This window comes from Euprymna scolopes, chromosome 22, assembly GCF_053919585.1.
Source record: "Euprymna scolopes isolate OS-2025 chromosome 22, ASM5391958v1, whole genome shotgun sequence".
NCBI classification, from domain to species: domain Eukaryota; kingdom Metazoa; phylum Mollusca; class Cephalopoda; order Sepiida; family Sepiolidae; genus Euprymna; species Euprymna scolopes.
Window position 1 is genome coordinate 84,973,427 of NC_136503.1, and position 25,333 is coordinate 84,998,759.

A 25,333-nucleotide genomic window follows, 5' to 3' on the forward strand; every position below is an offset into this window, starting at 1 on the left:
TCAACAAACAGTTTCTTTAGATTTGTATATTTCAATAAAAGTTTCAACTTGATTCGACTTTCTCTATTCGTAGCCGGATGTTGCATACATCACGATTACACACAACTGTAAATCTATAAATAGCTATTCCTAAAAAAGCATCGTAATTTCAAAGGCACTTGCCCCCTGTTCGAACATGAAAAACTTTTTTGCAAAGGAAGCGATGATCGAAGCAATTACGCCTCATCATGGGTGATAGGATTTATTTGCAAACTATTTGTTCTTACCCTAACTTCAATCTAGTTCTAAACTAAAACAAACTAATACTAACATAACACTAACCCTTTTACTAAAGATAAATGAAAATGTATTCCCAAAAAATTCCAAATGAAAAGTTGTAAAAATAATAACGGTATCTAAAAAATTAATGTAAAAATCAGAACTTTTCATAATTGAGTGAAAAAGAATCGTCTGCTAAGTAAGAATACCTTATTTGCATATTTCAGTAAACGTTGAAAATGTTTATCTCACGACAACCCACAATTACAAATCTATAGATACTTATTACTGAAAAAGCATTGGGTTTTTTTTTCAAAGACACTTGCTGGCTATTCGAATATGAAGCTATCATAACGTTTTGTAGAGGATAGGGGCGATAGAAGCAATTACACCTCCTTATGGATGATAGTGTTTCTTTGCTCAGCAACTCTACACTTTCCTCCATTCTGCAAATACAACAGACAATCAGTTTAATATTTGATTTGAAAAAGATGTATTTGAAGAAGAAGAAGAAGAAGAAGAAGAAGAAGAAGAATGGAAAAAAAAACACTAATTATTTTAAATGGTGCCAACTTATGTCACCCTGACAAAAAAAGTAACAGACATATATGATTATTTTAAATTCGCAAAACCCATCTAACTAATTAACTATTTGTTTCTATTGGTTTTGCTTTAAATGACTGGTTCCATTGTAATATTACACATAATTCTATTTATGAATATTTAATTATATCAGTGGTAAGGGCTTGGCATTTTCCAGTCCTTTTGGTTCTGGGTGAATGCCATGATTTTCATAACTTGTAACTAAAAACAAATATAGTAATATGGGATTCATGAGTTTGAGTAGACATTTTTAGTTTCCTCTAGTTCTACTGGCTTGATTTTCAAAACTTATAGAAAGTAAAAAATAGTAATATTACATTCAAGCAGGAATTTTTTTAGTTTTCTTTAGATATGCATATTCCTTTAAAAAAGTACAATGTCGTTCTATTGCATAGAAATGCTACAATCAGATAACGCCATTTTAATGCATCCAATTTCGCATGTAGTCCCATTGAATTAAAATAATTCGATTTCGTTGCTACTTCATTACTTTTGTGACTTTATTTTTTCGATAGGGAAACTGAAGAAACTTCAGATCAACTTTGGAATGCTTTGCAATACACTTTATTTGACAAAGAAATAATGAGAAATGGAGAAATGAAAAGCTGTGAAAATTCCAGACAAACATACATTTGCTTCGCCCAACAACCTACAACCCTATAAAAACCACTTCTAAAAGAAACAAATAAAATCTGTCTTTGATAATTCTTTTCATAAAACCTTCAAATTTCTGTTTGGCACTAGCAATAAAAATTATAGTTGTCCAAGAAAATGTCAGAATAAAGAAGAATAACCTCAAAGATATTTTCTACTCTATAATAAAGACCAATGTGTATTTCACTTGCATATAAATAAATAAATATTAACCCGGGTGCAAAATATATTCGATTATTTAAAATTTCTTGCAAACCATAACAATTTCTATTTCGTCAACTCGAATGTTTTCTTTTAATTTTCCATATCTCATACGGCAGAATCACGTTGACACACCGGTTCTCGCCAGATCACCGAAGTTAAGCAACGTTGAGCCTGGCCAGTACCAGATGGGTGACCATTTTGGAAGGTGAGATGCTGTATGTTCCGCAAGATAAAATACCAGGTTGAGAAACTGGCGTGGTTTATCCTTCTCTTGAGGGAAGATGGGCCTCTCTTAAGTCGTGGTAGGACCCCCCCCCCCAAAAAAAAAAAAAAAAAAAAAAATTATCCTTAATAGCCTTGGCAAAGGATCATGTATTCAGCTACAGACAAGATTTGAATTACACGACAAACTCGTGTAGTGAGTCCAATCTCGGCTACGGCTGCATGTTACGTTACGATACGTTTTTAATTTTCACAAAAGATATTTATGATATTAATAATTATATCATAATACTGACTTTGTTCAAGACAATGTCAGAAGAAACAAGAATTATGTCAAAGATATCCTCGACTCAATAATAAATTCCAATGTATATTTATTTTTGCATCATCATCATCATCATCATCATAACATCCGTTTTAAATTCTGTGTTAGACAGCTTTTAGAATTTGACTTCTAAACTCATCTTTATTCAGGTTTCTTTGAAAGACATTTCTTTAACTGAGGCTAATTTTTTATCTTTCTTGACGCTAACTCAGTGAGGTGATGGGGACCAGCGTTTTCTTTTCAAGACACCATTTGCAGGTGATCGCCCACCAACGCTAAATAGCTACTCTTTACTGATGTATTAAAATTAAACAAGGCATTTTGGTAGAGCTAACAAAACGTTTGGGTCCGCTCTTTTTGATAGTGTTAACAAAGGTTTTATAGGCCCGATGCCCCTCCTGATGTCAATCCACTTGGATGATGGCGACCAGTGTTCTCATCACGATCTCATTTCAAAATTTAAAGAAAAGTATATATGAAAATCACACAGACGTTAGTGAGTTAAAAAACAACCCTGTTTTTTTGTAGCCTCCTTCCCCGACGAAGCATATTTCAAGTGATGAGGTAAAGCAAGAAAGCAAATAGAAAGACAGACAACTTCCACCACCTAAAATAGATTCAGAACAAAATCTTCCACTCTAAAAGTCAACTATTTTATTCAGGTCATCAGTAATAGTGAAAAATGTTTATATATGAACATGACATAATGTAATTCTATGATTTTATAGTTTGTGCGAACATTGGCGAAGCATAATATTTAGGAATAAGCACTAAACAAATTATCTCAATATTTTTCATCTTCTACCGAACCTTTGATCTCATTGATGTGTGTATGTTTTGTTATTTGAAAAAAAAAGAAAATGTCTACATCGATTGATAGGTTAGGGATAAAACAAAAACATTCCTTCCGCGTTAAGTGTTTAACTTTCTGAATCACCTTCGTATATATATATATATATATATATATATATATATATATATATATATATATATATATATATATTCAAATGAATCAGATTTAAACAACTTTGTGTATACTCTTTATTTGGAAATTTATTTGAAAATAATTTCAATCATTAAACTCTAATGTACACCTCTGTCTGTCTGTCTTCATATTTTCAAACTCTATCTCTTCTGAAACTAAAAGTTGCAAAGCGGCGCTATAGGCCTCAAATGATTGGATTTTTATGGACCGTTCTTTTATCAGTCTTTAGCTGTTAAAATAGTTTTAAAGGGGTTTAAAAGGGGTCAAAATTGAAAAAATCGTTAAACATTTTGTACATTCATCTTAGTTTATTTTTAATTTTTAATTAGCTGATGACATCCAAATACCTTTCTAATTTTGGAAATTACGACCTTATAATACTATATACCGAATCTGGATTAATTAAAATATCATATTTAAGCGTATTTCACGATCAGGCAAAGTCGGACCCCCCCACTACTTACATATATGTGTATCTGTGTTTCCCTCTCTTTTCATTTCATTTGAGGTAGATCTCTGTAAACAAGTCCCATTTCTGAAGCTAACACTTGATTTCTGTATAACAATAACCGAGTGTTCATTTCAAATGAATTACTCAAACGTTCACTTAGTGGAACAGTTGAGAACAATAATTTTTACCAATCGATTACTTATCTATGTTATGATTTACTTTTATTGTGGTCATTTCTTGGTCTTGCTGGACTTCATGACAAAATTTCATCTGGTTTAGTGCATCATTTTTAATAGGATCGAATATAAAGCCGTTCGGAGGGGAGCTAATTTTGGCGTTGTATATTACGCTATTTTGAATAATTGGTTTAGGTTTACTTTTAGAGTGAATATTCTCATCTAAAATTCTCCTAGCAACCCTCTGTATGAAGACACTCAAGCTCCCCATAAACATCTAAATTATCCACAGTAGAATATTCGAACTTGCTTCCAAAAGTATTTAAATTCTCCCATCCAGTAGACATTCATATTTTTTACATCCCGTAGACATCGAAATTCTTCCATCCATTAGACATCCAAATTCTTCCATCCAATAGACATCCAAATTCTTCCATCCAATAGACATCCAAATTCTTCCATCCAATAGATATCCAAATTCTTTCATCCAATAGACATCCAAATTCTTCCATCCAATAGACATCCAAATTCTTTCATCCAATAGACATCCAAATTCTTCCATCCAATAGACATCCAAATTCTTCCATCCAATAGATATCCAAATTCTTTCATCCAATAGACATCCAAATTCTTTCATCCAATAGACATCCAAATTCTTCCATCCAATAGACATCCAAATTCTTTCATCCAATAGATATCCAAATTCTTCCATCCAATAGACATCCAAATTCTTCCATCCAATAGATATCCAAATTCTTCCATCCAATAGACATCCAAATTCTTTCATCCAATAGACATCCAAATTCTTCCATCCAATAGACATCCAAATTCTTTCATCCAATAGACATCCAAATTCTTCCATCCAATAGATATCCAAATTCTTTCATCCAATAGATATCCAAATTCTTTCATCTAATAGACATCCAAATTCTTCCATCCAATAGACACCCAAATTCTTTCATCCAATAGACATCCAAATTCTTCCATCCAATAGACATCCAAATTCTTCCATCCAATAGACATCCAAATTCTTCCATCCAATAGACATCCAAATTCTTTCATCCAATAGATATCCAAATTCTTTCATCCAATACACATCCAAATTCTTTCATCCAATAGACATCCAAATTCTTCCATCAAATAGATATCCCAATTCTTCCATCCAATAGACATCCAAATTCTTCCATCCAATAGACATCCAAATTCTTCCATCCAATAAACATCCAAATTCTTCCATCCAATAGATATCCAAATTCTTTCATCCAATAGACAACCAAATTCTTCCATCCAATAGACATCCAAATTCTTCCATCCAATAGACATCCAAATTCTTCCATCCAATAGATATCCAAATTCTTTCATCCAATAGACATCCAAATTCTTCCATCCAATAGACATCCAAATTCTTCCATCCAATAGACATCCAAATTCTTCCATCCATTAGAAATCCAAATTCTTTCATCCATTAGACATCCAAATTCTTTCATCCATTAGACATCCAAATTCTTTCATCCAATAGACATCCAAATTCTTCCATCCAGTAGACATCCAAATTCTTCCATCCAATAGAAATCCAAATTCTTCCATCCAATAGACATCCAAATTCTTTCATCCATTAGAAATCCAAATTCTTCCATCCAATAGACATCCAAATTCTTTCATCCATTAGAAATCCAAATTCTTCCATCCAATAGACATCCAAATTCTTTCATCCATTAGAAATCCAAATTCTTCTATCCAATAGACATCCAAATTCTTTCATCCATTAGAAATCCAAATTCTTCCATCCAATAGACATCCAAATTCTTTCATCCATTAGAAATCCAAATTCGTCCATCCAATAGAAATCCAAATTCTTTCATCCATTAGAAATCAAAATTCTTCCATCCATTAGACATCCAAATTCTTCCATCCAATAGACATCCAAATTCTTCCATCTAATAGACATCCAAATTCTTTCCTCCAATAGACATCCAAATTCTCCTATCAATAGACATCCAAATTCTTCCATCCAATAGACATCCAAATTCTTCCATCCAATAGACAACCAAATTCTTCCATCCAATAGACATCCAAATTCTTCCATCCATTAGAAATCCAAATTCTTTCATCCATTAGACATCCAAATTCTTTCATCCATTAGACATCCAAATTCTTTCATCCAATAGATATCCAAATTCTTCCATCCAGTAGACATCCAAATTCTTCCATCCAATAGACATCCAAATTCTTCCATCCAATAGACATCCAAATTCTTCCATCTAATAGACATCCAAATTCTTCCATCCAATAGACAACCAAATTCTTTCATCCAATAGACATCCAAATTCTTCCATCCAATAGACATCCAAATTCTTCCATCCAATAGACAACCAAATTCTTCCATCAAATAGACAACCAAATTCTTTCATCCAATAGACATCCAAATTCTTCCATCCAATAGACATCCAAATTCTTCCATCCAATAGATATCCAAATTCTTCCATCCAATAGATATCCAAATTCTTTCATCCAATAGACATCCAAATTCTTCCATCCAATAGAAATCCAAATTCTTCCATCCATTAGAAATCTAAATTCTTTCATCCATTAGACATCCAAATTCTTTCATCCATTAGACATCCAAATTCTTTCATCCAATAGACATCCAAATTCTTCCATCCAGTAGACATCCAAATTCTTCCATCCAATAGACATCCAAATTCTTCCATCCAATAGACATCCAAATTCTTCCATCTAAATGACATCCAAATTCTTCCATCCAATAGACATCCAAATTCTTCCATCCAATAAACATCCAAATTCTTTCATCCAATAGACATCCAAATTCTTTCATCCAATAGACATCCAAATTATTCCATCCAATAGACATCCAAATTCTTTCATCCATTAGACATCCAAATTCTTTCATCCATTAGACATCCAAATTCTTTCATCCAATAGACATCCAAATTCTTCCATCCAGTAGACATCAAAATTCTTCCATCCAATAGACATCCAAATTCTTCCATCCAATAGACATCCAAATTCTTTCATCCATTAGAAATCCAAATTCTTCCATCCAATAGACATCCAAATTCTTTCATCCATTAGAAATCCAAATTCTTCCATCCAATAGACATCCAAATTCTTTCATCCATTAGAAATCCAAATTCTTCCATCCAATAGACATCCAAATTCTTTCATCCATTAGAAATCCAAATTCTTCCATCCAATAGACATCCAAATTCTTTCATCCATTAGAAATCCAAATTCGTCCATCCAATAGACATCCAAATTCTTTCATCCATTAGAAATCAAAATTCTTCCATCCATTAGACATCCAAATTCTTCCATCCAATAGACATCAAAATTCTTCCATCTAATAGACATCCAAATTCTTTCATCCAATAGACATCCAAATTCTCCCATCAAATAGACATCCAAATTCTTCCATCCAATAGACATCCAAATTCTTCCATCCAATAGACAACCAAATTCTTCCATCCAATAGACATCCAAATTCTTCCATCCATTAGAAATCCAAATTCTTTCATCCATTAGACATCCAAATTCTTTCATCCATTAGACATCCAAATTCTTTCATCCAATAGATATCCAAATTCTTCCATCCAGTAGACATCCAAATTCTTCCATCCAATAGACATCCAAATTCTTCCATCCAATAGACATCCAAATTCTTCCATCTAATAGACATCCAAATTCTTCCATCCAATAGACAACCAAATTCTTTCATCCAATAGACATCCAAATTCTTCCATCCAATAGACATCCAAATTCTTCCATCCAATAGACAACCAAATTCTTCCATCAAATAGACAACCAAATTCTTTCATCCAATAGACATCCAAATTCTTCCATCCAATAGACATCCAAATTCTAAATCCAATAGATATCCAAATTCTTCCATCCAATAGATATCCAAATTCTTTCATCCAATAGACATCCAAATTCTTCCATCAAATAGACATCCAAATTCTTCCATCCATTAGAAATCCAAATTCTTTCATCCATTAGACATCCAAATTCTTTCATCCCTTAGACATCCAAATTCTTTCATCCAATAGACATCCAAATTCTTCCATCCAGTAGACATCCAAATTCTTCCATCCAATAGACATCCAAATTCTTCCATCCAACAGACATCCAAATTCTTCCATCTAATAGACATCCAAATTCTTCCATCCAATAGACATCCAAATTCTTCCATCCAATAAACATCCAAATTCTTTCATCCAATAGACATCCAAATTCTTTCATCCAATAGACATCCAAATTATTCCATCCAATAGACATCCAAATTCTTCCATCCAATAGACATCCAAATTCTTTCATCCATTAGACATCCAAATTCTTCCATCCAATAGACATCCAAATTCTTCCATCCAATAGACATCCAAATTCTTCCATCCAGTAGACATCCAAATTCTTTCATCCAATAGACATCCAAATTCTTCCATCCAGTAGACATCCAAATTCTTCCATCCAATAGACATCCAAATTCTTCCATCCAATAGACATCCGAATTCTTTTATACAATAGACATCCAAATTCTTCCATCCAATAGACATCCAAATTCTTTCATCCAATAGAAATCAAAATTATTTCATCCATTAGAAATCCAAATTCTTCCATCCAATAGACATCCAAATTCTTCCATCCAATAGACATCCAAATTCTTCCATCCAGTAGACATCCAAATTCTTCCATCCAATAGACATCCAAATTCTTTCCTTCAGTAGACATCCAAATTCTTCCATCCAATAAACATCCAAATTCTTCCATCTAGTAGACATCCCAATTCTTTCATCCAATAGACATCCAAATTCTTCCATCCAATAGACATCCAAATTCTTCCATCCAATAGACATCCAAATTCTTCCATCCAATAGACAACCAAATTCTTTCATCAAATAGCCATCCAAATTCTTTTATCCAATAGACATCCAAATTCTTCCATCCAATAGACAACCAAATTCTTTCATCCAATAGACATCAAAATTCTTCCATCCAATAGACATCCAAATTCTTCCATCCAAAAGACATCCAAATTCTTCCATCCAATAGACATCCAAATTCTTTCATCCAATAAACATCCAAATTTTTCCATCCAATAGACATCCAAATTCATTCATCCAATAGACATCCAAATTCTTTCATCCAATAGACATCCAAATTCTTCCATCCAATGGACATCCAAATTCTTCCATCCAATAAACATCCGAATTCTTTCATCCAGTCGACATCCAAATTCTTCCATCCAATAGACATCCAAATTCTTCCATCCAATGGACATCAAAATTCTTTCATCCAATAGACATCCAAATTATTCCATCCAATAGACATCCAAATTATTCCATCCAATAGACATCCAAATTCTTCCATCCAGTAGATATCCAAATTCTTCCATCCAATAGACATCCAAATTCTTCCATCCAATAGACAACCAAATTCTTTCATCCAATAGACATCCAAATTCTTTCATCCAATAGACATCCAATTTCTTCCATCCAATAGACAAGCAAATTCTTTCATCAAATAGACAACCAAATTCTTCCATCTATTAGACATCCAAATTCTTCCATCCAATAGACATCCAAATTCTTCCATCCAATAGACATCCAAATTCTTTCATCCAATAGACATCCAAATTCTTCCATCCAATAGACATCCAAATTCTTCCATCCAGTAGACATCCAAATTCTTCCATCCAATAGAAATACAAATTCTTCCATCCAATAGACATCCAAATTCTTCCATCCAATAGACATCCAAATTCTTCCATCCAATAGACATCCAAATTCTTTCATCCAATAGACATACAAATTCTTCCATCCAATAGACATCCAAATTCTTCCATCCAATAGACATTCAAATTCTTCCATCCAATAGACATCCAAATTATTCCATCCATTAGACATCCAAATTCTTCCATCCAATAGACATCCAAATTCTTCCATCCAATAGACATCCAAATTCTTTCATCCATTAGAAATCCAAATTCTTCCATCCAATAGACATCCAAATTCTTTCATCCATTAGAAATCCAAATTCTTCCATCCAATAGACATCCAAATTCTTTCATCCATTAGAAATCCAAATTCTTCCATCCAATAGACATCCAAATTCTTTCATCCATTAGAAATCCAAATTCTTCCATCCAATAGACATCCAAATTCTTTCATCCATTAGAAATCCAAATTCGTCCATCCAATAGACATCCAAATTCTTTCATCCATTAGAAATCAAAATTCTTCCATCCATTAGACATCCAAATTCTTCCATCCAATAGACATCCAAATTCTTCCATCCAATAGACATCCAAATTCTTTCATCCAATAGACATCCAAATTCTCCCATCCAATAGACATCCAAATTCTTCCATCCAATAGACATCCAAATTCTTCCATCCAATAGACAACCAAATTCTTCCATCCAATAGACATCCAAATTCTTCCATCCATTAGAAATCCAAATTCTTTCATCCATTAGACATCCAAATTCTTTCATCCATTAGACATCCAAATTCTTTCATCCAATAGATATCCAAATTCTTCCATCCAGTAGACATCCAAATTCTTCCATCCAATAGACATCCAAATTCTTCCATCCAATAGACATCCAAATTCTTCCATCTAATAGACATCCAAATTCTTCCATCTAATAGACAACCAAATTCTTTCATCCAATAGACATCCAAATTCTTCCATCCAATAGACATCCAAATTCTTCCATCCAATAGACAACCAAATTCTTCCATCAAATAGACAACCAAATTCTTTCATCCAATAGACATCCAAATTCTTCCATCCAATAGACATCCAAATTCTAAATCCAATAGATATCCAAATTCTTCCATCCAATAGATATCCAAATTCTTTCATCCAATAGACATCCAAATTCTTCCATCCAATAGACATCCAAATTCTTCCATCCATTAGAAATCCAAATTCTTTCATCCATTAGACATCCAAATTCTTTCATCCCTTAGACATCCAAATTCTTTCATCCAATAGACATCCAAATTCTTCCATCCAGTAGACATCCAAATTCTTCCATCCAATAGACATCCAAATTCTTCCATCCAACAGACATCCAAATTCTTCCATCTAATAGACATCCAAATTCTTCCATCCAATAGACATCCAAATTCTTCCATCCAATAAACATCCAAATTCTTTCATCCAATAGACATCCAAATTCTTTCATCCAATAGACATCCAAATTATTCCATCCAATAGACATCCAAATTCTTCCATCCAATAGACATCCAAATTCTTTCATCCATTAGACATCCAAATTCTTCCATCCAATAGACATCCAAATTCTTCCATCCAATAGACATCCAAATTCTTCCATCCAGTAGACATCCAAATTCTTTCATCCAATAGACATCCAAATTCTTCCATCCAGTAGACATCCAAATTCTTCCATCCAATAGACATCCAAATTCTTCCATCCAATAGACATCCGAATTCTTTTATACAATAGACATCCAAATTCTTCCATCCAATAGACATCCAAATTCTTTCATCCAATAGACATCAAAATTATTTCATCCATTAGAAATCCAAATTCTTCCATCCAATAGACATCCAAATTCTTCCATCCAATAGACATCCAAATTCTTCCATCCAGTAGACATCCAAATTCTTCCATCCAATAGACATCCAAATTCTTTCCTTCAGTAGACATCCAAATTCTTCCATCCAATAAACATCCAAATTCTTCCATCTAGTAGACATCCCAATTCTTTCATCCAATAGACATCCAAATTCTTCCATCCAATAGACATCCAAATTCTTCCATCCAATAGACATCCAAATTCTTCCATCCAATAGACAACCAAATTCTTTCATCAAATAGCCATCCAAATTCTTTTATCCAATAGACATCCAAATTCTTCCATCCAATAGACAACCAAATTCTTTCATCCAATAGACATCAAAATTCTTCCATCCAATAGACATCCAAATTCTTCCATCCAAAAGACATCCAAATTCTTCCATCCAATAGACATCCAAATTCTTTCATCCAATAAACATCCAAATTTTTCCATCCAATAGACATCCAAATTCATTCATCCAATAGACATCCAAATTCTTTCATCCAATAGACATCCAAATTCTTCCATCCAATGGACATCCAAATTCTTCCATCCAATAAACATCCGAATTCTTTCATCCAGTCGACATCCAAATTCTTCCATCCAATAGACATCCAAATTCTTCCATCCAATGGACATCAAAATTCTTTCATCCAATAGACATCCAAATTATTCCATCCAATAGACATCCAAATTATTCCATCCAATAGACATCCAAATTCTTCCATCCAGTAGATATCCAAATTCTTCCATCCAATAGACATCCAAATTCTTCCATCCAATAGACAACCAAATTCTTCCATCCAATAGACATCCAAATTCTTTCATCCAATAGACATCCAATTTCTTCCATCCAATAGACAAGCAAATTCTTTCATCAAATAGACAACCAAATTCTTCCATCTATTAGACATCCAAATTCTTCCATCCAATAGACATCCAAATTCTTCCATCCAATAGACATCCAAATTCTTTCATCCAATAGACATCCAAATTCTTCCATCCAATAGACATCCAAATTCTTCCATCCAGTAGACATCCAAATTCTTCCATCCAATAGAAATACAAATTCTTCCATCCAATAGACATCCAAATTCTTCCATCCAATAGACATCCAAATTCTTCCATCCAATAGACATCCAAATTCTTTCATCCAATAGACATACAAATTCTTCCATCCAATAGACATCCAAATTCTTCCATCCAATAGACATTCAAATTCTTCCATCCAATAGACATCCAAATTATTCCATCCATTAGACATCCAAATTCTTCCATCCAATAGACATCCAAATTCTTTCATCCAATAGACATCCAAATTCTTCCATCCAATAGACATCTAAATTCTTCCATCCAGTAGACATCCAAATTCTTCCATCCCTTAGACATCCAAATTCTTCCATCCAGTAAACATCCAAATTCTTCCATCCAATAGACATCCAAATTCTTCCATCCAATAGACATCCAAATTCTTCCATCCAATAGACATCCACATTCTTCATCCAATAGACATCCAAATTCTTCCATCCAATATACATCCAAATTCTTCATCCAGTAGACATCCAAATTCTCCCATCCAATAGACATCCAAATTCATCCATCCAATAGACATCCAAAGTCTTCCATCCAATAGACATCCAAATTCTTCCATCCAATAGACATCCAAATTCATTCATCCAATAGACATCCAAATTCTTCCATCCAATAGACATCCAAATTCTTCATCCAATAGACATTCAAATTCTTCCATCCAGTAGAAATCCAAATTCTTCCATTCAATAGACATCCAAATTCTTTCATCCAGTAGACATCCATACTCTTCCATCCAATAAACATCCAAATTCTTTCATCCAAAAGACATCCAAATTCTTCCATCCAATAGACATCCAAATTCTTCCATCCAATAGACATCCAAATTCTTCCATCCAATAGACATCCAAATTCTTTCATCCAATAAACATCAAAATTCTTCCATTCAATAAACATCCAAATTTTATCATCCAATAGACATCCAAATTCTCCCATCCAATAAACATCCAAATTCTTCCATCCAATAGACATCCAAATTCTTCCATCCAATAGACATCAAAATTCTTCCATCCAATAAACATCCAAATTCTTCCATCCAATAGACATCCTATTTCTTTCATCCAATAGACAACCAAATTCTTCCATCCAATAGACATCCAAATTCTTTCATCCAATAGACATCCAATTTCTTCCATCCAATAGACAACCAAATTCTTTCATCAAATAGACAACCAAATTCTTCCATCCAATAGACATCCAAATTCTTCCATCCAATAGACATCCAAATTCTTCCATCCAATAGACATCCAAATTCTTTCATCCAATAGACATCCAAATTCTTCCATCCAATAGACATCCAAATTCTTCCATCCAGTAGACATCCAAATTCTTCCATCTAATAGAAATACAAATTCTTCCATCCAATAGACATCCAAATTCTTCCATCCAATAGACATCCAAATTCTTCCATCCAATAGACATCCAAATTCTTCCATCCAATAGACATCCACATTCTTCATCCAATAGACATCCAAATTCTTCCATCCAATATACATCCAAATTCTTCATCCAGTAGACATCCAAATTCTCCCATCCAATAGACATCCAAATTCTTCCATCCAATAGACATCCAAAGTCTTAATCCAATAGACATCCAAATTCATTCATCCAATAGACATCCAAATTCTTCCATCCAATAGACATCCAAATTCTTCATCCAATAGACATTCAAATTCTTCCATCCAGTAGAAATCCAAATTCTTCCATTCAATAGACATCCAAATTCTTCCATCCATTAGACATCCAAATTCTTTCATCCAATAGACATCCAAATTCTTCCACCCAATAGACAACCAAATTCTTCCATCCAATAGACATCCAAATTCTTTCATCCAGTAGACATCCAAATTCTTCCATCCAATAAACATCCAAATTCTTTCATCCAAAAGACATCCAAATTCTTCCATCCAATAGACATCCAAATTCTTCCATCCAATAGACATCCAAATTCTTCCATCCAATAGACATCCAAATTCTTTCATCCAATAAACATCAAAATTCTTCCATTCAATAAACATCCAAATTTTATCATCCAATAGACATCCAAATTCTCCCATCCAATAAACATCCAAATTCTTCCATCCAATAGACATCCAAATTCTTCCATCCAATAGACATCCAAATTCTTCCATCCAATAAACATCCAAATTCTTCCATCCAATAGACATCCTATTTCTTTCATCCAATAGACATCCAAATTCTTTCATCCAATAAACATCCAAATTCTTCCATCCAGTAGACATCCAAATTCTTCCATCCAATAGACATCCAAATTCTTCCATCCAATGGACATCCAAATTCTTCCATCCAATAAACATCCGAATTCTTTCATCCAGTCGACATCCAAATTCTTCCATCCAATAGACATCCAAATTCTTCCATCCAATGGACATCAAAATTCTTTCATCCAATAGACATCCAAATTATTCCATCCAATAGACATCCAAATTCTTCCATCCAATAGACATCCAAATTCTTCCATCCAGTAGATATCCAAATTCTTCCATCCAATAGACATCCAAATTCTTCCATCCAATAGACAACCAAATTCTTCCATCCAATAGACATCCAAATTCTTTCATCCAATAGACATCCAATTTCTTCCATCCAATAGACAAGCAAATTCTTTCATCAAATAGACAACCAAATTCTTCCATCTATTAGACATCCAAATTCTTCCATCCAATAGACATCCAAATTCTTCCATCCAATAGACATCCAAATTCTTTCATCCAATAGACATCCAAATTCTTCCATCCAATAGACATCCAAATTCTTCCATCCAGTAGACATCCAAATTCTTCCATCCAATAGAAATACAAATTCTTCCATCTAATAGACATCCAAATTCTTCCATCCAATAGACATCCAAATTCTTCCATCCAATAGACATCCAAATTCTTTCATCCAATAGACATACAAATTCTTCCATCCAATAGACATCCAAATTCTTCCATCCAATAGACATTCAAATTCTTCCATCCAATAGACATCCAAATTATTCCATCCATTAGACATCCAAATTCTTCCATCCAATAGACATCCAAATTCTTTCATCCAATAGACATCCAAATTCTTCCATCCAATAGACATCTAAATTCTTCCATCCAGTAGACATCCAAATTCTTCCATCCCTTAGACATCCAAATTCTTCCATCCAGTAAACATCCAAATTCTTCCATCCAATAGACATCCAAATTCTTCCATCCAATAGACATCCAAATTCTTCCATCCAATAGACATCCACATTCTTCATCCAATAGACATCCAAATTCTTCCATCCAATATACATCCAAATTCTTCATCCAGTAGACATCCAAATTCTCCCATCCAATAGACATCCAAATTCTTCCATCCAATAGACATCCAAAGTCTTCATCCAATAGACATCCAAATTCTTCCATCCAATAGACATCCAAATTCATTCATCCAATAGACATCCAAATTCTTCCATCCAATAGACATCCAAATTCTTCATCCAATAGACATTCAAATTCTTCCATCCAGTAGAAATCCAAATTCTTCCATTCAATAGACATCCAAATTCTTTCATCCAGTAGACATCCATACTCTTCCATCCAATAAACATCCAAATTCTTTCATCCAAAAGACATCCAAATTCTTCCATCCAATAGACATCCAAATTCTTCCATCCAATAGACATCCAAATTCTTCCATCCAATAGACATCCAAATTCTTTCATCCAATAAACATCAAAATTCTTCCATTCAATAAACATCCAAATTTTATCATCCAATAGACATCCAAATTCTCCCATCCAATAAACATCCAAATTCTTCCATCCAATAGACATCCAAATTCTTCCATCCAATAGACATCAAAATTCTTCCATCCAATAAACATCCAAATTCTTCCATCCAATAGACATCCTATTTCTTTCATCCAATAGACAACCAAATTCTTCCATCCAATAGACAACCAAATTCTTCCATCCAATAGACATCCAAATTCTTCCATCCAATAGACATCCAAATTCTTCCATCCAATAGACATCCAAATTCTTTCATCCAATAGACATCCAAATTCTTCCATCCAATAGACATCCAAATTCTTCCATCCAGTAGACATCCAAATTCTTCCATCTAATAGAAATACAAATTCTTCCATCCAATAGACATCCAAATTCTTCCATCCAATAGACATCCAAATTCTTCCATCCAATAGACATCCAAGTTCTTCCATCCAATAGACATCCACATTCTTCATCCAATAGACATCCAAATTCTTCCATCCAATATACATCCAAATTCTTCATCCAGTAGACATCCAAATTCTCCCATCCAATAGACATCCAAATTCTTCCATCCAATAGACATCCAAAGTCTTAATCCAATAGACATCCAAATTCTTCCATCCAATAGACATCCAAATTCATTCATCCAATAGACATCCAAATTCTTCCATCCAATAGACATCCAAATTCTTCATCCAATAGACATTCAAATTCTTCCATCCAGTAGAAATCCAAATTCTTCCATTCAATAGACATCCAAATTCTTCCATCCATTAGACATCCAAATTCTTTCATCCAATAGACATCCAAATTCTTCCACCCAATAGACAACCAAATTCTTCCATCCAATAGGCATCCAAATTCTTTCATCCAGTAGACATCCAAATTCTTCCATCCAATAAACATCCAAATTCTTTCATCCAAAAGACATCCAAATTCTTCCATCCAATAGACATCCAAATTCTTCCATCCAATAGACATCCAAATTCTTCCATCCAATAGACATCCAAATTCTTTCATCCAATAAACATCAAAATTCTTCCATTCAATAAACATCCAAATTTTATCATCCAATAGACATCCAAATTCTCCCATCCAATAAACATCCAAATTCTTCCATCCAATAGACATCCAAATTCTTCCATCCAATAGACATCCAAATTCTTCCATCCAATAAACATCCAAATTCTTCCATCCAATAGACATCCTATTTCTTTCATCCAATAGACATCCAAATTCTTTCATCCAATAAACATCCAAATTCTTCCATCCAGTAGACATCCAAATTCTTCCATCCAATAGACATCCAAATTCTTTCATCCAGTAGACATCCAAATTCTTCCATCCAATAAACATCGAAATTCTGTCATCCAATAGACATCACAATTCTTCCATCCAGTAGACATCCAAATTCTTCCATTCAATAGACATCCAAATTCTTCCATCCAGTAGACATCCAAATTCTTCCATCCAGTAGACATCCAAATTCTTCCATCCAATAGACATCCAAATTCTTCCATCCAATAGACATCCTAATTCTTCTATCCAGTAGACATCCAAATTCTCCCATCCAGTAAACATTGGGAAAAGTCTGATGATATATAAGAATTAAGAAACATTAGCACATACTTCAAAATCTATGCTTCTTTCTAGTTGCATATTTTTGCTAGTATATATAACAGACGATCATATACTTCACTGCCCTTCCTAAGAAGGAGTTAATGCCTGGATGGATGGATGGCTTCATTGAAAATACAACAGATATACAGTACTCTCTCTCCCTCTCTCTCTCTCTCTCTCTCTCTTAAAGAAGGACATAGTAAAGCCTGGAGGATGGTATCATGATGAATGAACATATACTATGTGCTACCACACAAAATGTGGAAGTAATGCCTGGGAAGATGATCTCATAGCAACAGAACAGGTATTACACTAACCTCTCCTCAAGGGAGAAGGTAATGACTGAAAAGATAATCTAATAAAGAACATATCTGTCTGTATTCTCCATTATTGAAATTGAGTTTAGACCAAAAGATGATAGGAGGATAAAATAAGAAACATTATGACATACTTCAAAATATATGCTTCTCGTTCTATCCCTAATAATAATAATAATAATAATAATAATAATAATAATAATAAGAAGAAGAAGAAGAAGAAGAAGAAGAAGAACAAGAACAAGAACAAGAACAAGAACAAGAACAAGAAAAAAAAACGAATGTTCGTTTTGTTTCATCCAAAATATCAGAAGAAATGAAAAGAGAAGACAAATTCAGTCATGGCTTGCAGTAGAAGAAAGAATTCTTATGTTTCAGAGTTTCTAGACAAGTAGCTGAGAAGGAAGAAGATTTCACTTTGAAAGAGAAAAACTAGATTCATAAAATAACAAGAATTGAATGCAAATTTCTTAAATCCACAAACCAAATCAGTATCCTCATCCTCATCATCATCTGGTATGTGTTAGACGTTTTAGAAATTGATTTCCAGACTCATCTATCTATGGCCAGATCTTCATTTATCCCTCCTCATTATATCAAATGCATTCTCATCACATCTTCCCACAGATTTACTTTGGCTTCCCGCCATTGCTAATTGAACCTTCTGTCTTGACTTTTCGAAACTGTTTTTCATGCTGGCATCTGTTGAAATTAATCATCTCCAGTCAGGCCTTTATTCATCCCCTTTTCTCTCAAATTAAATCACTTCCTCCCATGTTCTCCTTGACCTTCTTCACCCTAGAATCTGAATGGTCATCCTGAACCCAAGCAACCTCACTAGAGCTACTCTTTGCCAGACAGAGTTAAAAAAAAAAGAGTTTCCAATCTAATAAATCTTGCACTATCAACAAAGCTTCACCATCTGTCCCATCGCCACAATGTTGCATCCCTGTGCCTGTTTTGCAAGTACTTTAATGGAATGTGCTCTGATGAACTCATTGAAATTGTATCCTCTTGACATAGGTCTGTCCTCCTGACGAACTCATCTAAGAACAAATCCCCCCCCCCCATTTCACTGTAGAGATCCCTATATGCCAAAAAAGCCTTCTACTCTAGAAGTCTCTTCCCTTGGATTAATAAACATTACAATTCCCTCCCTATTTCCTGCTTCCCTGCATGTAGAAGTTTAACTGTAATGTGAACAGACATCTTGTTGATTTCCTTACATAGTCCCCTGTAGACATGGTTACAACTAGTAACCCATTACGTCCAATAGGCAAGATGCCTTGTCTGAGGTGAACAAGAGTTAAAAGAAAGGAAAGAAATATCAATGTTCATGACTGCATGCATAGGTCCAGTAATGAGAGTTTTATCATAGTTTTCTTTGTTTGCAACATGAGGTATAAATTCTGTTTCAATTCAGAATCCATAAAAAATAAAAATTTCTGTAACCATGCACTAGACAATTACACGTTTAGTCGGCACTGCGTACGAATAATGGACTGAGAATGAGAAATATTTAACTAAGGGAAGAAACGCCCCACAAGAGAATGGGAAATATCTCTGGTTTTGAGTTTGATCACTCAGAATTTGATTTGTTCACTTGGGAAAAATCATGTTCCTTTAGATATAATTATGACCCACTTGAACTTTGCCAAAAGTAATGTCAGTAAGGTACAGAGGACCCCCTAGGCTTTAGATTTTTTATGTCCATAGATAAGGCTATCCATTATTTTAAGTATAATTTCTGAGGGAGTCTTGATGATATCTATCTATCTATCTATCTATCTATCTATCTCTCTCTCTCTCTCTCTATATATATATATATATATATATATATATATATATATATATATATATATATCTTTCTCTCTCTCTCTCTCTCTCTCTCTCTCTATCTATCTATCTATATAAATATATATATATATATATATATATATGCCTCCGTTTAGTCTCAAGAGACAATGCACACTTCCTGTAAGGGTAGCTGCATGTGTGATTGTGAGACAAGGATTGCACAATCCTCAATCACACATCTTCTGCATCTCGACACTGCTTGGGTCCAGTGGCAAGGCAAGGCTCAAGACTGAAAAAGATAAGTGGACAGCACATACAGCGCCTGCTCTTCCCAAATAGTCACTCATCTTGAACTGGCCAGGCTCAATATATATATATATATATATATATATATATATATATATATATATATATATATATATATATATATATATATAAAGCTGAACGTCTGTGTGTGTGTCACGAATAGGCTCCTATATAGTTGACTATTATAGAAAACTGATCACATATAATGATAGAAAATGTGTCAAGATACAGGAATTGGTATGTTTGATCTGGCATAATGATGATTCATTAAAATTGTGTGGTCTGCATACGCGCCTGGTCCACAAAGTATGGAAATAGAAAATTTAAAAATTAAAAAAAAAACGTTTACAAGTTACATAATAATATTTTGATGAGTATGTTTTAACTTAAATAGGGATGGTATAATAAAATTGTGGGGTCTGCGTTCGTGCCTGGCCTCCATAGAATGGAAATATGTCACAAAGTTTAACAAGATTTTTTAATATAGATCCACAGAATATTGTGATAAGTGTTTCATTGTGAACAGGTCTGGTATAATAAATTATGGGGTTTATATATTTTATTTTTACTTTCATTATATTTTGCTTTGGTTTTGATACCCACAAATTCGAAGCTATCTCTTTACAACCCTTCCTTTTCATAACCTATCATACTTTCATAAATCAAAGTCCATTTCCTGTAGGCTGTTTTTGAAAATAAGGAACCTTGTTATGCTCTTCCAGTGTACCCAATTTCACTTCTCTGTGTTTCATAGCAACTTCAAATTTTAAAAAATATTCACCTGCAATAAAGCGATACACAGGCTTTATAAACATTAATCTTTTTATGAATTTGATATAAAGTTATTTATTACCTTTCAGAATTTTTGAGATGAGGATCAATTATTTGATTTATTTGGACTATTGTTCTTATCTTGGATTTTATTATCACAAAGACCTGTGGCGTAATGAATATAAGTGCTAAGTAAAATCTGTTTCCTCTTCTGGAGGTTAATGGCTCAATCTCCGGAATAATTGATATTACGAATACAATTATGGATTGCTTAAGACTTCTGCATATGGTTGAGGGAACAGGAGCAAGTTACTTCTATAGATTAAATAAATTCAGAAGTCCATACAGATTCTAGATGTTTGACAAAATATACTTGAAGAAGGCTGGACATTACACAAGCTGAAACGTTGTAAGAATAATATCTAAGATAAAACCAGTAGTCTGAATCATCCAATAATAATAACTAGCAGGACCTGTGGAAATTCCACAGCGGCATCTTTCATATGTAATATACTGCTGCTGGGCATTCTGTGGACGTTATGCATGAATGAAAACCCTGCAATATTATTGTAGCCCTTTTGCTAAAACTGTAAAATTATTTATCTAAGTAATCTGGCTATTGCAGTGTCAGAATATATCTAGTTATTACGGTTTTCCTCATATGAGTCTGTGACATATTTTTATTAAATGAACGCCCGATACAAATGGAAACTCCACAATGTCATTATACCATCTTTAGAGATAACAGATACTACCCTTAGATCCTAGCCAGAAGACCAAGAAAGTATATTTTAGGTTTACGTATGGCCCAAAAGCGACATCATGTTATTTATTATGTTTTTTGTTTTTTTACATTGTGTCTTCGGTGATCAGGAGATCCTATTTATTAAAAAGGAGGATAGAAGGTGATAACTAGGGCTGTGACAACAGCATATTCTTTTCATTGTTTTGACTCTCGAGTATGTATCTGTTGGCATCTTATATGCTTTTATACAGAGTGATGTGGTTCTCGGTTGATTAACTCTGTCTAACTGTTTGAGATATATACCCGAGAGTCAAAACAATGATAAGAATATGCTGTTGTCATAGCCCTAGTGCTAACATACTACGGACATTAAATTAGCATATCTATTTACTAATTTAATGTTTGTAATATGTTATCAACTTCAATACTTCTTTTTAATAAATAGGATCTCCTGATCGAATAATTTATAGTCTGGAAACCGTGACACAAGTATGTATGTTAAACGTACTATGGTATTAATATATAGATAATGATAATACCACACAAAGTAGCTGTGAGGGATCAAGAAAGATGGAAAGATCAAGGAAGAAAAGCACTAATCAAACCTCCACTGAAAGAGTGCAAAGAGTACTGGGACCTTGAGGAGTTTTATTGCCATTCAAATCCCAGTGGTGATTCTTCAAATTTTATTTATTGGAGTATTTTAAGGAATTTTCAGGGGAGCATAATATCGGTAACCCCCTCTCATTTGAAAATTCACATACATTTGCATTGAATTTTATCCATAATCATTGGACACCAATTAACAAAATACCTTGAATTTCAATTTCTTCTTAAGATCACTTAAGCCTTAAATTTTAGACATTTTCCATAATCCAACCATGTAATAATTCTAAATAAATAAATGAAAATATTTAATTCCTTTCTTTTCATTGATTACCATCCAAACGAGTTACTGTTATTCAAATCAATAACATTTTGAAATACTGTAGATATAGAACAGATAATAAACACAAACACAGCTATTTGAATGCCTAATTTGCATAGACAATTCATAATGAATTAATGTTTGCATTTATTTGCAATTTTATTGTTATATTTTTCCTATATCTTTAATAGTTTTGTCAATATTAATAATAATTAATCAAATTGATTTAATAACAGAAGGGTAAATTACTAAAACCTTTATTTATTGATTATTTTTCAAGGGAGATAACTTAAATTAAACTAACATGGAACTAGAAAGAAAGATATACTGAGACATAAGCAAAAAAGGTTTATAGGGAAAGGGAACGAGCGACTAACTATTGTTTGCTTGTTTTCTCTCTATCCCCCCCCCTCTCTCTGTCTCTCTCTCTCTCGTTCTTTCTCTCTTTAGTGACGCCACATTTTCTCCTATTTTTAAATGTTTTTTCTTTTTAATTCAATGATAGTTTAAATGCAATGAACAAACGTTTTATTTCTTATTTAAGACAAATAAATTTGTATCATAATTACACATATCATAAAATATTTATCCCTTTATATGAGTAAATACAAACGTCTTTGTCTTTCATTTAAAATTCTGGTTTCAATATTTCATGTATAGTTTATGATTAGTCTTTCTAATTCATAGAATGGTTAAACTGTATCAGTTACAAATGATTTATTTTCTCTTGTGAATAAATGCCTCTCACCCCTCCCTGAGTGATTCAGGCACACACTGACCAATTAGCTGGCGGGATACATTGACTCATCTTCCCCTTAACAAGCTTTCTTTATATGTGGAGTAAGAATTTTAGTTTCAGTTTTTATATAAAACTCAAACTTAGCTGTCATTTTCTTTTAACCACGAAAAACGTACAAACAAATTATTGCCTTTGAAATTTACGAACAGACCAACATACCAAACATTTAAATCAATCTTCATATAACTTAGATATGTGTATATACATTTATATATTTATAAACTAACCTTATTTATTGACTAATCGATCATTACGAATGCTGAAGACAGCTGTTAGGCAAAAGGTGTCGTAATGTAAATTAAATTTAGTTTGCTTTGGTTGTATGCAAAAATGGTAAAAACGAGCTGGAAGTCCTAAGTAAAAATTCAGACATCTCTGATATTTAAGAAATTTTAACAACTAGTAAATTATGATCTTTCAGTCACATATTTTGCTGAAAGTTTTATAAAATTGTGAAAGAACTACATACAATACTTAAAGCAAAATAAATTGTTTTAGACTATTAAATTGATTTCCAATGCTATTATTACCAGTTAATTTATTTTTTATTATTACTTATGTTTGAATTCATCTTTTGAAACGTGACGTAAATCATACCCGCCACCATCATTTGAAATGTCAGATACTTCAGATTTGCATTGGATTTGTTGAAACATACTCATTATACAACATACTCATTATACAACATACTCATTATACAACATACTCATTATACACCATACTCATTATATATGTCGAAACATACTCATTATACACCAACTAAGCATTTCTTATTCAGATCACTTAAGCTTAGGCTTTAAACTTTAAGCATCTTCCATAATCCAAATCATGTAATGAATTTTGATGAAAATTGGAATAAGATTCTAGACGTAAGGTTTAGTATCATTATGTCTTGAGTTTCTTCTTTGTAAAGGGCACAAAATTTTCTGTTCAGGGGAAACGACTTTACTTGTCCTGGGACGGGTATTCTCGTTTACATTTAAAAAAAAGTCGATCGAAACAACAGATGTAAATTTAAGCAGATGATGAGAAATAAGCACTTCCGATTAAATGTGAAATCATGTCTGTTCGTGATGAAAAAAATACGTCATGTTTTAAATGAAACTAGATCTTAAGTTTCTCTAATCCAAAAAATTGTCATTCCAGATTTAACTCGTTATAGATTTGCGTATTTGTTTATTAAAAGAACGAAGAATTCATATGACTACAAATGTCCATCCAAAATATTTTTAGAAAGAAATAAAGTATTCACTTACAAGAGCTATAACTTTAATACTGATCCCTAGTTTTTTTACTTTATCAAGAGGGGGCGGTTAAAATGGCAAGAAACAAACCGGAAGTAGTTTCAGAGGCTATAATAGCAATAAATCAGAAGAAGTCATTCATATATGGAAGCTGATCAATCCGGAATAATAAGCAAAAGCTTTTAGCATTTCTACTTTTATAAAAAGACATTTTTTTTCAATTAAAAATGGGGGGAAAAAAGTTTTCATTTTTCCAAGATTCTTATTTTTATTTTTATGTTTTCTTTAATCATTAAAGAATGAATATATTTTTATTGTTGTCCTTGTGAAAGGCGAATGTAGATCAGAAAACAAGAAATACAGCAGGTATAAAGAAGATAAGAAACTAAGAATAAAAAATGGCTGAGAACAAATAGGACTTTAATGAGAACAGCCACAATTTGATCTCAAAACGACTGACCCCCAAAAAACGAAAATCC

At 33.1% G+C, this 25,333-nt stretch overlaps 1 protein-coding gene across 9 annotated transcripts in view; it reads right to left on the bottom strand.

Annotated features, from left to right (window-relative positions):
* LOC145243539 (neurexin 1-like) overlaps positions 1-25,333 on the bottom strand; it is a 409,860-nt gene that overhangs the window by 19,827 nt on the left and 364,700 nt on the right. The gene's annotated exons all lie outside the window — the stretch shown is intronic.